At 40.3% G+C, this 17,286-nt stretch overlaps 1 non-coding gene across 1 annotated transcript; it reads right to left on the bottom strand.

Moving 5' to 3' along the window:
* Positions 1-13,764: 13,764 nt before the first annotated feature.
* On the bottom strand, positions 13,765-13,837 carry TRNAV-AAC (transfer RNA valine (anticodon AAC)). The gene has a single exon. It is a non-coding gene; the product is annotated as a tRNA-Val (tRNA).
* Between the last annotated feature and the right edge of the window lie 3,449 nt (positions 13,838-17,286).

Genomic DNA, 17,286 nt, shown 5'->3' with positions numbered 1-17,286 from the left:
GGCTAGGTTCCATTTAGTTACTCTCAGAAGGTTCCCTTCGGAACAACCTAGCAATACCTGCTCTTGGCTTAGCAACTGGCTATTCCTTCTCAGGTCAGTCAGGAGGAAATAGCAATACATTGCTTTGTGAGAGCTTAACTTCCCTGTATCATTGCAAAGAGTTAGGCATGTGTGAGGCAGAATATAAGGATGGTGGATGTCCCAGGGTTGGACTGTATAGAGTCCAGCCTTGAAAACCACTCCTACGCCATGTATCTGGCACGGAGGTAGGCATCAGGAGTCACCATCATTTTTTTTTCTTCTTTCCAAATGCTTTGTCCATTTGGTCTAATTAACATGAGGTATTAATCCTCTACAGATGTCCTGACAGTCCAAATATCCGTGGACAATATGAGGCTCAGGAGATAAAAGTCTCTTTAGATGCTTTCACAGAGGTACTCTATTACATTTTGCTCTAAATTAGAAATTAATCAACTTTAGCTTTTCTTTTTTTTTTCTTAGTGGTTCAATGACATTCGAGGAGAGCCATCAATCCTACTTCCCCAGAACTCTTAAATGTCTACATTATTGTATGTACTGGATGCATTGACATCCTATCCCAGTTGGACACGGATAGATGTCTTAACAATTGCACTACTACAACATGCTGAGGACATCCATATTCCACCCAGCGCTAGGATTGGGGTCTTCATTGTCATATGAATGGAGAGTAAGCCAGCTACAAAATCCCACTTAGTGTGTGGCTCCTTGGACCACTCCTGGCACAATCTGTATTCACATGGATTAGATATTTGTGTGCAGGAAGTTTATTAGGGAATACTATGGGAATAGCACCTGTGAGGGTGTGAGGAAAGCAGGATTAGGAGGGGAAAAGTTGACAGGAAATGACAAGGCCTGAGCTGATCCCATGAGGAGCTCTGGAAATGGGATGGCCCATCAGAGTTGAGGCAAGAGACTTAGACCTTTATAGGCATGTCTAAAGCAGAATCTGTTTCCCCAGACTGTAGAACTCCTTTGTTCTTAGTGAGATATGTTACAAACATTATAAAGAATAAAACAAAGAGAAAAATATTAACAAAATCAACTGAATAGTATTTTTTACAACCAAAAATATTTATTTTAGAAAATTAAATTAATTTTTGTAAATGAAAAATACAAGTTGTTTTTTTTTTCTGTAAGATTTTTAGGCAGTCAGAGTGAAACACAGAATCTTCTGATCAGAGGCAATTGAGTTTTTTTTTAAACAACGATCCTCAGGCAATTCAACACAGAAAGGACTGTCTTTTCAACAAACAGTGCTGGGGTGATGGGACAACCACACCCAAAAAGCTGAATTTAGAGCCTCATCTCAAAGAATTCAAAACATTAACTCAATGGATCATAGACCTTATTGTAAGATGTTAAATCATAAAATGATAGAAAGTGCTTATAGAAATTGAGTAGTCCTAATACTGCCAAGAATTAATGAAGTGAATTTGTTCTGACAAAATGTTTCACATAATATGTAACATTTTCTTAATGTGTCAAATTCAAAGCAGTCTCCAACATGTCTTTAAGTATGGAATGTGTTTTCTTAAAAGAATTTGGATGGATATAGGTAGTTGTAGAAGGTTGGAGGAAACTTGTAGAAAATTGAAAGGTTAAACACCTGACAGTTTTGAAATCTCATAGAAACCACAAACGATTTGTTTCAATTACATAAAGAGAAAAATACTACAAAAGTTTCTTTAGTATGTTATGAATTACATGAAACACATTGTCAAGTTGAGATTACCACATTTTCTTTGAGTTAAAATTTGTATGTCAGGATTTTATTATTTCAGTTGCTAACTTAGATAGGTACTGCTTCTTTTCAATCTAGTATCATCAACATTGATAGTTTTGCCTTTCAAGACATGATTACTTTCTCCTTTGAAAAAAATTTTGATGCTATGTGTTTTCAGTCATGTTGAATCAAGAAGTCTTTCTGAATTTATGTTTTGAGTCATGAATTTTGATACATACTTTGTGGGCAACACATGTTCCAGCACAAGCTGCAAAATCCATTTAGTTGCATTGATTTTTCAAATATCTCACACACACACAGAGGCACACACACCCACAACCCAAAGACACCAGGGCTCCCTATCACACACAGGAATCCATAAATATGCTTATAAGACTTACCTTGCTGTACACAAGCCAAAAGAGACAAAGGTTTGACCCAACCAGACTTCCTGGATGCACTGCCTCATACCTAAACCTTAGTGAATATTCTCAAGAACTTTTCTACCATTTTTCAACCTCCACTGGAGGGCAGCAAATGCTTTCAGTGAGAAATTCCCCTTCCAAGAATCCTAAAATCCCCATGTGTGAACTCTTTTATTCCAACGTGCCATGAAAGTGTTTTAACTGGGAAATCCTCATTGTTTACCCATGAAATTTTTTACTACTATTCAGAAGTTAAAAAACTTAATAATCTTGGTATAATCTTGGTATTTGCTAACTATTTAATATTATGTTCCAAGATTATTATCTGTTATATCTGAAGGTCTCTGAAATTAATGTTAACTGTTATGTTTTAAAAATATTTTCACCTAAAATTTTTAAAATTTACTTTATTTAACCTTAAAACAAACAAATAAAACCTAGCCTTACATTAGTTAAATAAATAATTCCTCTAAAGTCTTTCACTTTTAAGAATTAACATATTAACGACATCATGTTAATTAAACCAGATGAACAAGACCTTTGGAAAGATGAAAATATTGGTGGAGATTTCTGATGACACTTGACAACCGAGGCCCTAGCGCTCGATTTCAAAGCGGAGCCCTTTCCTTCTAGGCATTTGGAACCCTCACTTGACAGAAAACCTGGACATCCCAGGCTCTGAATCTGAAGGGAGCCAGGTCCAGCGGCTTCACGCAGACCGGGAACTGTGGGGCGGGCACCTTCTTCTCCTGAGACCCGCCTCCACCCACTTGGAAACCAGGGAAACAGAGAGGAACCAGGCAGGGGAGGCGCTTGCAATCGCTGGGAGCTGGTGGAAGACCAGAGTTTCAGCCAGTCTACTGACTTGCAGTGGGTTTTTTTGAGGGACAAGATGTACTGCTTTCCAGTTCAGGACCACGCAGAGGGCAGGAGAGTTGGTGCGTTGGTCACAGTATATGGGATCTTATATGTTGGGTTGACAGGGAGACTCTCCCGTATAAACTTACTTTCTTTCCAAGCTCAAAACAGATGTTTTCCCACCCTGTTTCATAGCAAGGCCTTTCCTATATTCGGCAACCCGGTAACCGCAATTACGATGAAACTGGCCTTCCCTTTACAGAATAGAGTTTTTCTCCATGTCCCAGGCTGGATAATCTCAAAGCCCTCTTTTCCTCCAGTAAATTCTCACAGTGATGGTACACTTCTTTCACTCACACTTTTTTCGTATTAAAATAAACAACCAAACTGTACTATTCATAACAAAGTTTTCCCTCATAGACCCAATTCCTTTAAAAACACAGGCAGGCTGGCGAGAGGGAAGGGACCATTTGATTTCAAGAAACTCTTCAATATTGTCCCATGTGTATACCTCTCTAGCGGAAGAAAATTATTCTTTAAGAACCAGGGCCCCAGACCCTAAGGACTGAACTCTGGAAGTCCGTGGGTCCTCATTAGGGGCCGGGCAGCTGCAGGGATATGACCCTGTGATGTCAAGCTGCAGGCCAGATACATGAGGTGGGGGTGAATTTCAAGAGTGGACTCTCCATTGTCCAGCCCTGGGACATCACACACCTTTATGTTCGGCTTCACAAGTGCCTAATGCTATGAAATGTGTGTGTAGTTTCTTCTTCCATTTATTTGATTTACTGGAGGAGAAGGAAAACTATGATATATTTTCCTTTTCTTTCGTCTTCCCGCAGTTTTCACTATCTTCCCCTAACATTCCTTTTTTTTGCTTAGCTAGAAGGGAGCTTCCTTTTTCCAAGTTCTGCCTTAAGCATCGCTTAGTATAGCCTACCCACACACTCTGTACTTAGGTTAGAGATGGCAGTTGTCCCCAGATCAGTAGGGAGAAGATGGTGGCGTCTGCGCTTCTCCACTCACAGTCCTTTTTTTCTGGGGGTGGCTGGGGCAGAGAGAGCAGCTTGAAACCTCCGAAAGAATCAGAACGTCGTGACCTCCACTGTTTGAATCCTGCAGGTAATGATTAAAAGAATATATTGGCCAGTTAGCAAAAGCTAGAGCCTTTGTTTATTTTTCCAAAACCTGATCCCCAGCAAAGATGATATTCTGTAGGCTTTTTCCCATTCGTGAACTGAAATTATTGAGCAACCCACCTTGCTGTGTGGGCACCAGGGATGCCAGAGGAGTGCAGAACGAGACAACACAGTCCTCGGCCTCAGGGAAAGGAAACAGGGCCATGAACTGTTAATAACAATAAAATCCTAAAATGGACCAACAGAGATCCACGCGGCAGGGCGTTTTCACCGAACACAGAGAAGGGGCATCTGGCCAGGATTTAGGAACAGGCAGGGAAGATTCACCCAGGACTTTCCTTTCCTTTCTGGAGGGAAATTCTCACAACTTGAGCGGGGACCAAATCGACCAGATCCTTCCCGGGGGCAGTCTGAATAGTTCTCAAAGGCTTCCTGGAGTAGGATGAAGGGGCCCTCTGTAGTGAATGTTTCTCTTGGGACGAAATCGAAGAGCTCTAGTAAGAGTTATTTTCCATGGGAGAAGCGATTTCATCTTTGCTGCAGGTAGAGATTTTGTTTCTTTTCCTTTTTCCGGGAGTGGGGAAAGGGGAAATAGAAAAAATAAAGAGAAGCTTCAAGAAATAGTGTCATTTAATCATAGCTAAGATTATTTTTTTATACTTAAGATTATTTATAAGCGAGTATATCCAGGGCACTGGCTGTGTTTGGTTATGTTTTGGACAAGTGAAGAGTGAACAATCCTTGTACTTTTGAAAAATGAAGAGAGCTATCTCAGTAGTGGCCGATTAGCTCGGTTGGTTAGAGCGAGATGCTAATAACGCTAAGGTCGTGGGTTCGGGCCACTGAAGGAACGTGCTTTTTCATTAAAAAAAAAAACTTGGTGTCCTCGTTTTACACCCCTGATTCCACTTTGAAAATAGCCTCTGTGACATCAAATCTCTCTCAAACGTCGTCTTTATCTTCTTAATCCTCAGTAGTGACATTTAAACCTCTTTGTTCTCCTTCTTTGGGAGGCGGAGGGGAGGGCAGAAGAAGAAAAAAACGATTTTTTGGAACAACTGACTTAAAGCCTTAAGACAGAAATTTTAGTGAAGAAAACTAGCCAGGAGTCTGGATGGTCTTGGAGATGGGGTGTGTTTCTGACGGCCACTGTCCATTTGAGCATCTCATTCTCCTTATCCCTTCCTCAGGGTCAGCTCACTGTGTCTCCGTGTGGTCACACAGCGCTTTCTCTACCTGATTATCTCCTCTACCTGAGTGTCTATTCATCCCTTACACTTCGCTTTCCTACTCTTGAACATGGTGCTGCTAGTTATTAAAATAAGGACAGTCAAATATAACGCATATTTTCATTTTTTTTTTTAAACTACTGGCTGGCTTCCAGTATAATTTCTGTCTGTAAAGACAGATTTTTTTTTTTTTTTCTGGCTCTCCAGGACCTAGAAAGGTACCAAAGTCAGAGTGAATGTGTGAAACCTCTGGATTTTCTCTTAACTATCCTGTTATTCCCATGAACATTCACACGTGTTCTTTGTCTCCTATCTTAAAAAGGTTTCACTTGACTCAACATATCCCTATAGCTTTATAACAAAATCTCCTCTAAAGGGTTATCCAGATTTCCTATCTCCAGTTTCTTTCCTGTTGTTTTGAAATCCACTATATTCTGGTTTTTTTGACACTACCATTTCATGGAAACTTCTGGTCAAGGTCACCAATGACTTCTCACTTTTTCAAGACCTTCTCTTCCTTGACTTTTGTTATGGGTTCAATTGTGTCCCCCCAAAATTTGTGTTGATATCCAAACCCCTATACCTGGGGTTTGATCCCCTTTGGAAATCACTTTTCTTAGTTAAGTTACTGAAGCCATTATCAGTGTAGGGTATGTGTTAAATGTAATCACTTCTGAGATACAAAAAGAACAGAATAGACACTGAGACAAGGAAGTACAAATGGAGGAAGACAGAAGCACATTAAGGATCAACAAGGACCCCAGGAACTCAGAGACTATGGAAACTAAGGCAAGGATCTTGCCCCAGGGCCAACAGAGAGAGAGAATTCCCCTAGAGCTGTGGCCTGAATTTGGACTTCCACACTCCTTAACTGTGAGAATATCAACTTCTGTTCCTTAAAGAAAACAACTGTGGTATTTCTGTTACAGTATCATTAAGGAAGTAAGACAACTTCTCAGTGTCAATGAACACGCTTACTGTCTTAACACTTCTTTTTTTTTAATTTCACTTCCAAGACACTGATGTCCTGACTCTCTTTCTACCTCACTGGCTCATCCTTCTCAATAGTTTTTGTTTGTTTCCCTTCTCCTCACCTATTCTATAGTAGATTATCTCACAGATTGGTCCTTGAACCTTTTCTCTATATACACTCACTCCCTGGTAATCTCACCCATTCTCATGGTTTACATCATCTGTATGCCTACATCATCTCATAGAGATCCTATTGCACACAGTACAACTACCCCATAGGGTTTCCAAAGTTATAATCTTTACGGAAGCAGACTGCCACAAATTTCTCCCATGGAGTGGCTGGTGGCTTTGAACTGGTGACCCTGTGCCTAACAGACAAGCTCTTAACCACTTGACTAAAACTGGTTTTTGGTCTATGCCTACAACTCACAAATGTGTATCTGCAGACTAGACCACTCCATTAACCTCAGGTCTTGTATAAACAAATGATTCCTTGGCATTACCACTTGGACGTTTTATACTAGGCATCTAAAAGTTAGCATGTCTAAAACTGAACCCACGTTTTTCTATAATAATCTTACTCTATCCAGTCTTCCCCATTTCAGTTAATGGCAACTCAATTCTTTCTCTCTTTCAGGCAAACAACCCTGGAAATCATCATTTATTTCACTCTTTCTCTCATATCTCATATCCACTTTGTCAGGAATTTCTCTTCTTTCTGTCTTCAAAACATATCCAGTCTCTGACTACTTCTCATTAACTTGACAGCCACCATCTTGTCTGGCATAGGGATAAAAGACCCCAGAATCAAATTTATTCAAAAGAGATTTTTGTTGAGCAAAGACAAAGATGATCATTCCCATGAGAGATTTGCCTGTGTGCACAAGACACAAGAGACTAGCAGAATCCCTGGAATCACAATCAGAGACTCTCTAATATACTATTACAGAAGGAAGTAAATTAAGAAAAATTACACTATTGTCAAAGACAGGAGACATAACATATGGGGATACATGATTGGTTTAAGGATTCTATGTTGGTTATGTACCATTTAGTTACTATGGGGATGTTTCCTTCGGAACAACCCAACAACATCCACTCTTGGCTTAGTCACTTGGAACAGGTTGTCAGAAATTGCAATATGCTCCTTTGTGAGACCACAGTTTCCCTATAGCATGGCCTCTTTGTTGGCTAAGATAAAGTACCCTTCATGGACCATTCCTCCCCTAGGTATAAGAAACAATAAACCATAAGTTTCAGTGTGTAGTCTCATTTCTTTCTGGAACTTTTCATAATGATTTTAACAAATGTCCACGCCAAATGGATTCCCTCTTTAACTATTACCCCTTAACAAACTTTTGTATAAAACTGGATTCTAGCCCCTGGACCTTACTTCAGTCTCACTACTTCCGGTCAGGCACCTATAGAAATTTAAGGTCCTCTACGTTTTTACATCACGTCAAGAACCCTGGTGGAGCTGTGGTTAATTGCTATGGCTGCTAAACAAAAGCTCGGCAGTTTGAACCCACCAGCACTCCTTGGAAACCTTATTGGGACAGTTAAACTCAATAACAAAAATAGCAAAAAGTTTGACTTTTGGGGGGGGTGTTATACTCAAGCCATTGGCATTTCTTACATGTAGCATGAGGAAAGGGACTTAACAGATCTTCTTGAATCTATTCTTTTCTCTGTAGAAAATATTCTCCACAGAACAGGCAAAGGGCTTTTAAAAAATATGTCACAAGGAGTTACTTCAGCTCTTAAATCCCATCATCTTATTTTATTAGAGTAAAGGTGGCCTTCAAAAATGGCCTGTGACAAGGTCATGGAAGCTCCACACACAACCAGACTCTATAAGGGACCAAATTTCTGGGCTGAAGGCTGTGGGAACCATGGTCTCGGGGAACATCTAGCTCAATTGCCATAACATAGTTTAGAAAGAAAATGTTCTACATTCTACTTTGGGGAGTAGTGGCTGGGGTCTTAAAAGCCTCTGAGCAGCCATCTAAGATACTCCACTGGTCACACCCCTTCAGGAGCAAGGAAGAATGAAGAATGAAGAAAACTAAGCGTACAAGGGACGGATTAGTCCAAAGGACCAATGGACCACATCTACCACCAAAATAAGTCCAGTACACCTAGATGATGCCCAGCTACCACCACTGACTGCTCTGACAGGGATCACAATAGAGGGCCTGGGACAGAGCTGGAGAAAAATGTAGAATAAAATTGAAACTCACAAAAAAGACCAGACTTACTGATCTGACAGAGACAGAAGAAACCCTGAGAGTATGACGCCCAGGAACTCTTTCAGCTCAGTAATACAGTCACTCCTGAGGTTCATCCTTCAGCCAAAGATCAGACAGGCCCAGAAAAGAAAACAAGACTAAAGGGACACAACAGCACAGGGGCAAGGACTAGAAGGCAGGATGGGACAGGAAAGCTGGCAATAGGGAACCCAAGGTGGAGAAGGCAGAGTGTTGACATGCCGTGCATTGTTAACCAATGTCATAGAACAATATGTGTATTAAGTGTTTAAAGAGAAACTAGTTTGTTCTGTAAACTTTCATCTAAAGTTCAATAAAAAAAAGAACATGCATGTTCCCAATTCACTGCATAAAAGAGAAGCCAAAACAGACTTTTCTCATTTCAATAAACGAATGAATGAATGAATAAAGGCCTGTGAAAGAACACATTAAAACTGAGATGCTTGACATGACTGGCTGACTCAGGTTTGAACTGAAACGTCCCTTTGTCTTATACCCCCTTTTCTTCTGCTTTCAGCATATGTGCATCCTCTACCTCTTGAGTGAACAACTACGTATTCGTTCTATGCTGAATGTATTTTGTTCTAAGAAGGAACACTTTCAACTGATGTATGACAAAGTTGTAGTTCATGAATAAACAAGCAATAGAATGTTTCAGGAACTTAATGACCATAATGTTCCGTAGAAAGTTGTTTATGTACACAGATTGCTTACAGAAAATCTGATGATTAACTGACCTTGTGAAAAGTTTACTTGTGACTCATATGTAGCACATGGGTAACACCCAGTCCTCATGCATAAAACTCTCTCTCCCCTTTCAGAGTTTGAAGCACCTCCCAGTGCTAAGGCAACACAGGAGTCATTCTCAGTGTTACCCCAAGCTGGGTTGTTGTTTTGGCTGTTTTCTATTCTACAATTAAATCTACCATTTCTCTCCTTACAGATTTCTTGTTAGTTTTACACTTCCATGTATTCGGTGTCACAAGTGGGATTTGATGTTGCGTTATCTTTCACACACCCAAGAATTTGAGGACCCAGACTCTGGTCTCCAATTCCATAATTTCTCAGAGTCTGGTTAACCTAAGTAACCTCATGAAAATGAACTCTGCTTGCTTGCATCAAAGTTTTTTGAGTTGTGACTTGTACTGTAGACTTGTTTGGGTTCTTGCAATTTTTATTGTTTCTTTGGTCCTTGGGTAAATTTCTTGGTTCTCATTTTGATTCTTGCAGGCAAAAGTTTGTATTTGGATTTTTATTTGAGCTCCTTAAAGACAGGTTTTGTTCTTTTGGTTTTTCCTTTCTTGCAAGACATTGTCTGTAAATTACTAAACAGAATAATCAATTGCAGGGTTAAATTTCAATTCCTACCCCCTCTGTTTCATTGCCAAGGCTCCTCCTTCTTTGCTTCTGATAACAAAGCTGACTCAAGTTCCCTTCTATTCCAAGTAACCAGGAAATAAATCTCTCTTTCAAGTGCCTTTTAAAATCTGTCCTAATACACTAATTTAGAAGTTCAGGAATCACTTTGGGAAAATGAGTTCCTATTGGTACCTGTGTTTTCTTTCCTCTGAGCAACTTTCTCTTTAATTTTCAGTGTTAACCAAAAAATCTAAATAAAACCCATCCATCTAAACTTATCAAGCTGTACAAAACCCAAAAGAGACTAGAATTTGGCCCAGTCACACTTCCTGGTAACACTGCCTCCTACCTAAGCCTCCTAAAAAAAAAAAAAAAAAAATTTTTTTTTTTTTTTATTTACCAAAGACCTTTTCTTTCATCTTTTGAACATTGATCAGGCCCCCACTGGAGGACAGCAAATACTTTCAGTGGGTAAATTACCCTTCCAAGAATGCTGAGATCTCAAAAATATTTGTGGGCAGGTTCTGGCCCACATGTCATGAAAGGGTTTCAATGAGAAATTCACATTATTTATCCGGAAAATTTTTTATTGCTATTCAGATGTTGTTAAAAAAAAAAAAAAAACCTTAGTAATCTTGGTATATTCTTGGTATATCCTAAGTATTTAATATTCTGCCCCAAGATGATTATATGTTATATCTAAAGCTCTTTGAAATTAACGTTAATCGTTATGATTAACAGTATTTTCATCTAAAGAATTTTTAATTAAATTTGTTTAACCTTACATTAGTTATATAATACATTTCCATGAAGTCCATCACTTTTTAGGATTATTATAAATCATCTGTAGCCATTTTTAAGTTTGACATTTGCAAGTAAATTTTACTTTTCCCTGAAAATGTTTGACCATAATATTTCAATATATTTGACTATATTGTACTTATGAAAAGGACCATAATTAGCTCTCCTCATCATTCCATGTACAAGCAAGCTCCAAAACTTAAACCTTGGATCTTTTTATCTCAATTTAAGAAAGCCAAGAACACCCCTTTGGACCCACCGTCCTGGGAAATTCAAGATTCTATCCAAAGGCCCCAGTGGCCAGAAGCTGACTGTATCTGAAGTAGACAACTACACATCGAGGAATCAGACCTCATGCACATTGCTGAATTTTAAGGATTTTGTTTAGTATTTGTCTGTGCCATTGCTAATACTTCTTGTTATGACTAGGTAAACACTGCAGGGAGAAATGCAACAACATATCAGAAAAATTCACCAAGAAGTGACTTAACTTCATTCAGTGCCTCCTATGCCTGATACAGCTTTTCTTAATATGCCTACGAAAACCAAATTTGTAGGGAACCCTAGTTTCAAACCTTGAGTTAGTGTTTTGAAAATGCCAAGTTATTCCTTCAAATCTGGCCTTGCTTTATATGTGCCCCCAACCAGATGATCACAGAAGCAGAGAATATGAGTTATGGCATGGTAAAAGAGGGCATCTGTATATGATCTTTTAAGTACAGAAGGAAAACATCCATAGAGTACATCCATGCAAAAGAAAAGAAAACAAAAAGCACTCAAACCCATGGCTGTTGGGTCGATTCAGACCTATAGCAACCCTATGAACACAGTCTAACTACCCGATGGGGTTTCCAAGGAGCAGCTGGTGGATTAAAACTGCTGATCATTTAATTAGCAGCCGAACTCTTAACCACTACACCACAAGGGGTCCATGGAAAAGAAAGCATTAATGTAATGGTATTAAGAATTCTCAGTGGAGATTCATGATCAGAGGAGTTATTTGTGAAAGAGCGCCTTAAAACTGGGTTAATGGCATGATCCACTGGCGCACGTATGAATTGAAACTTCGCTTTGTGCTTTATCTCTTTTTTTCTTCTGCTTTCAAAATAGGTGAACCCCACCTTAAGTGAACGACTATGTAGTCATATGATAAAAATATATTTGATCTCAGAAAAATCCCTTGTAACTGATGTATGACAAAATTGTGACTTTTGCACAAGCAAGTGATAAGAATGTTCCAGAAAGGGAAAGATGAGAATATTCCCTGAAATGATGTTTATGCACGCCATTTGTCTCCCAAAATCTGTGATCATTCACTGACATTATGGAAGGTTCATTTACACGTTATACGTATCTCAGGGAGCCTGGGTGGTGAAGTTTTTAAGAACTTGGCTGCTAAAGAACTTTCCTGAATAAACCGCGTGCTTCAAAGGCCAGCGTAGCAGGGGCGGGGGGTTTGGGGACAATGGTTTCAGGGGACATTTGTTCAATTGGCATAATAAAATCTATTAAGAAAACATCCTTCATCCCATTTTGGAGTGTGGCGTCTTGGGCCTCTAACGCTAGCAAGCAGCTATCTAAGAGGCAACAACTGGTCTAAACCACGTGGAGCAAAGGAGAATGAAGAACACCAGAGACCGGAGGTAAGTATGAGCCCAAGAGTCAGAATGGGCCACATACACCAGGGACTACATCAGCCTGAGACGAGAAGAACTAGATGGTGCCTGGCTACAACCGATGACTGCCCAGAGAGGGAGCACAACAATGAATCCCTGAAGGAGCAGGACAACAGTGAGATGCAGACCTCAAATTCTTCTAAAAAGACCAGACTTAATGGTCTGACTGAGACCAAAGTGACCATGGAGATCATGGTCCCCAGGCCTTCTGTTAGCCCAAGGCAGAAACCATTCTTGAAGCCAATTCTTCACACAGGGATTGGACTGGACTATAAGACAGAAAATGATACTGCTGAAGAGTGGGCTTCTTGGATCAAGTAGACAGTGCGACTATGTGTGCAGCTCCTGTCTGGAGGGGAGATGTAAAGGCTGAGGGGGACAAAAGCTGGCTGAATGGACACGGAAATACACGATGGAGAGAAAGAGTGTGCTGTCTCATTACTGGGACAGTATCTAGGTATAAAAAATTGGTGTATATTAGGTTTTGTATGAGAGACTGACTTGATTTGTAAACTTTCACTTAAAGCACAATAAAAACATTAAAAAAGAAAAGAAAAGAACTTGGCTGCTAACCAAAAGGTCAGCAGTTAGAATCCACCAGCTTCTCCTTGGATATCCTATGGGACAGTTCTACTCTGTCCTATAGGTCGCCATCCGTCTGAATCAACTTGACAACAACAGGTTTACCTATCTCATCTGTGGTCCCTAACCCTCATGCATAAAAATACTTCTCTTCTTTCAGAGTTCGAAGATACTCTGACCTGGGTTGTTGTTGTTACCTATTCCGCAATAAAACACTATCATTTCTCTTCTTAGAAAATTCTCCTTACATTTACGCTTTGTCAGACCTAACAAGTGTCCACTGGATTTGTTTGCTCCTAGTACTCTTTTTTTTTTTTTTTAGTACTCTCTCCACCTTGCTCACTCTGCAGCAGTTACAATTGGCTTCTTGATGCTTCTTGCATACAGCAGCCACACTGCAGTCTCAGGACCTTTCACTCTGAATCTTGTGCCCAGAACTGATGGGGACCTCGCCTCTTCCTATGCCTAGCTACTGCAGCGGCTGCACAATGTATTCTAACCGAGAAGAAAACCGAGGACCTGCCAAGGTGCTGTGGGCAGACAAGGAAGCAAGTGGGCTATGTTATTCTGGTAATTTAAAGTCTGGGGTTGAAAAGGCAACGTGAAGCTTATGGCATTGGTTGAAACGTAAGCATATGCACATGAAGAGTTTCTGGGGCAAATTCAGAATTCAAGAAAAGAACCACCAGTCTGTTTCCGCCCGGTTTCGAACCGGGGACCTTTCGCGTGTTAGGCGAATGTGATAACCACTACACTACAGAAACCTATTTCTGTTGATACCTTTTTCCTTGGAAGATGCTTAATCTGAAATTTGTGCCTTTGTATCACGATGTGTCTTCAGGATTGAACAGTATTTATCTCCCCTCACACTTTCCGATTCTTACAATCAACAATATCAAAACAAGAAAAATCATAGCCAAGCACACGCTACTCCCAATGACCCAATCCCCTTCCAGGCACGAGGTACAAAAATCTCGGGCGAGTTCCAATGACTTTCTTCATAAGTTCTAGGCTCATTTCTTTGGCGGTGCAAGCCGTAATTATCTTCATCTCCAGGTATCCCAACTGGAAACTTTAGGAACTAGTACGAACAATCTGAGCTCAGTAGGGCTTCTGCACTTTGTGCCCCGGTAGTAGGGCTTCTGCACTTTGTGCCGCGGTAGTAGGGCGAGTGATTGAGGTCCACAGTACATGGTGTCAGGCTGTGCCCAGTTCTGTGTCGTGGCCGTGGTGTGGACTTTGTGGAAGTGAAATCTGTGGCGAGTGAGTCTATTAGACGTCATATGAACTTCTCTTCAGTTTTGTCTCACTCATACCCGATAAACTCAGTGTCCGATACCTTTTAATCCTTCCCCAAGATGTTGGAAACAATCGGCTTTCTACTAGGTTCTAAATTAAACTTTCCAAAGGCAGAATCTTGGTGAAAGTGCTCGCCAGCGAAAATGTGCTTGTCCCGGAAGTATTAGAAACTCTTGACAGGAGAGCTTTCTCAGCCTCTGAGAAAGGTCACATTATGTCTCCTTCTGTGGCAGCTAAAACACGAACTGATGAAAATATTGTGGGTAAGGAGGGGAAAAGCATGTTTCTTTCTTATTAGCACAATCTCAAGCCTGCCTATTTTTTTTGAGATCTAATCAGCAGGATAAACAGAGATTCCATTTGACACACATTTTAGTTTGTTAAATTCTCTCAAAAATTTGCCTTAATATTTATTTTAAAGTAACTATTAAGCAGCCCAATCCCATGGTGGTCACTGGAAGTACCTGATGTCCTTAGGAAAATGGCAAACTAGAAAAAGGGAAGGGACACCTCAATTGATCTTGAAGACAAATGTTCCCACAGTGATTTAGTAATAATAAACTTACTGAGTAGAATGATGGATACCAATCACAGAGTTTCCTCACCGAAGCACAAAAAAGAGGCATCATCCCTAGTCCTACTGATCACAACTTACTGAACTAATTGTTGGCTAATCTATACTTTATTGGATTTAAAAAATAAGTAAAGTTGTGGAAGAGTAGTTGAATGGAGGGGGAATTCAAGCCTTGGGTGAATATGGAATAGAGAGTAAGTGGAGTGTGGGTAGCTGCAGTTGTAGGTTTCAATCAGACTGTGCAGAAAAGAGAAACTAAGTTGAATAATAGGTGCAGAAACAGGGAGGTCACGGAGGGTCCTTCACAGTAGGGAGGTTAGATTTTAATCTGAATGTGGTGAGTAGGAAAGAAGTGACTGTTTTATGGAGGAACATGACATTGCCTGTTTTGATCCAAAGACCTCTTTGGCTTTTGAGTAAACACTGGAATGTCTCAGAGCTCAATCCTTAGGCCTCTTCTCTTCTCCATTTATTGTAAGCCACTGGCTAAGCTCATTGTCTAATGACTTACATTTCCCATGGTCTTCATCTGAGTACCATTGTGTACCTCTAGCCTAATGGATATCTCCTCTTTGAAGTCTTACAATAAGCATTTTATAGTTAACATATACCAAACCGAGTTTCATATCTATCCTCTGAAACTGTTCCAACCATACTGATCCCTGTCTCACTTAACTGCAACTCTCTTCCTCCAGCTGGTTAGGACTAAGAATTTGGGATCTTCACTGACTCCATTTTTGCTCTATTCTCAAGATCCAGTCACTCAGAAAACTTTCATTGCTTTATCTTTAAAATGTATCTGGAATTTGGCCACTTCTTCACACTTTAATACTTACTAGCATTCCCCAAGCCGTAATATTCTCGGATGTGGAGTATTATTAGCATTTCTTAATATGTCTTGAGTTTTCCTCCATTTACTTTAAAAAGATGCTTTCTACAGAATGCTTAAGGGGGTCCTTTTTAAAACCCCAAAAGGACTCCTTATTATATTCAATGCTTAAAATCCAGCACTGGCTCCTTACTGCACTCAAAAAAATAAAATAAAAAAAGAAGGAAAAAGTCAAAATTCTTATACTGACCTGCAAGGCGCTGCGTAATCTCCCTGCTCCCCACTCAGTTTCCTCTCTGGCCTTTTCTGCTACTACTCTCCCCATTGCACTGTGCTGCCATTACTATTGATTTTCTTACTCTACTTTAAATACACCAGACATCATTCTGGTATATAATGCACCAGACATCCTTCTCACAATATTAATCACATCATGTTAATTAGACCAAATGAGCAAGATATTTGACAAAAAGAAAAAAATCAATGGAGACTCCTAATGACATTTGTCTTGACTCTGAAGGCCCTAGTGTCTCACTTCAGAGGAGCTCTTTCCTTCTAGAATTTGAAATATTCACTTGGCATGAAGCAGTAAATCCCTCTCTCTGGATTCTGAAGGGAGCCTGATCCACTGCCCCTGCAGCCTGGGATTTCTGGGGGAGGCACCTCATTCTGTTGACACCCACCTCCACCCACTTGGAGTCCAGGGAATCAAAGACAATTGGGGAGATGAGAGCAGCTGGCAAGCCCTGTGGGTCGAGCAATCACCTGGGTGTCAATGTCTCTAGGGACACACTGTCTTGCTTTCAAGCCCAGGACTTCAGAGAGGGTGTGAGGTTTTTTGTAGGTTGATCAAAATACATACACTCAGATGCTGGGTGGAAACCCGGTGGCAAAGTGGCTAAATGCTAAGGCTGCTAACCAAATCCCCCAGGCTCCACTTAGAAACTCTCTGGAGCAGTTCTACTCCACCCTATAGAGTCACTATGAGTCAGAATTGCCTCAACCACAACGGATTTGGTTTGGTTTTTATTGGTGGGATTAGAAGGGAGGATCTCTGATACAAAATGAGTTCAGTTCTAACTTTCAAAAAACAGACATTTCCCACCCGGTTGCAAAGCAAGGCCTTTCCTGCATTGGGCAAACGCGATAGCCACATTTACAAGGAAACTTGCTTTGAGTCACAACTTCTCTGCACAGGATAAACTAGAGTTTTTCTGGATGTCCCAGGCTGGATAATCTCAAAGCCTTTTCCTTCAGGAAATTGTCACAGTGACGGTGTGATTTGTTCAGTCATACTATTTGTGTATTAAAATTACCCACATTCCTTTACTCATAATAGTCAAAGTCTTCCCTCAAGTACCCAGTTCCTTTGTAAAGACAAGCAGGCTGGCATGGGGGAAGGGAGGATTTGATTTCAAGAAACTCCTCAATACTGTCCCATGGCAATTTCTCCTGTGTATGCTCTCTAGTGAAAGAAAATGATCCTTTAGGAACCAGTGTTCAAGGTTCTT

Source organism: Elephas maximus, chromosome 1 (assembly GCF_024166365.1).
Source record: "Elephas maximus indicus isolate mEleMax1 chromosome 1, mEleMax1 primary haplotype, whole genome shotgun sequence".
NCBI lineage: Eukaryota > Metazoa > Chordata > Mammalia > Proboscidea > Elephantidae > Elephas > Elephas maximus.
Note: the sequence above shows the minus strand (reverse complement) of the source record. Positions and strands in the feature narration are given on the sequence as shown.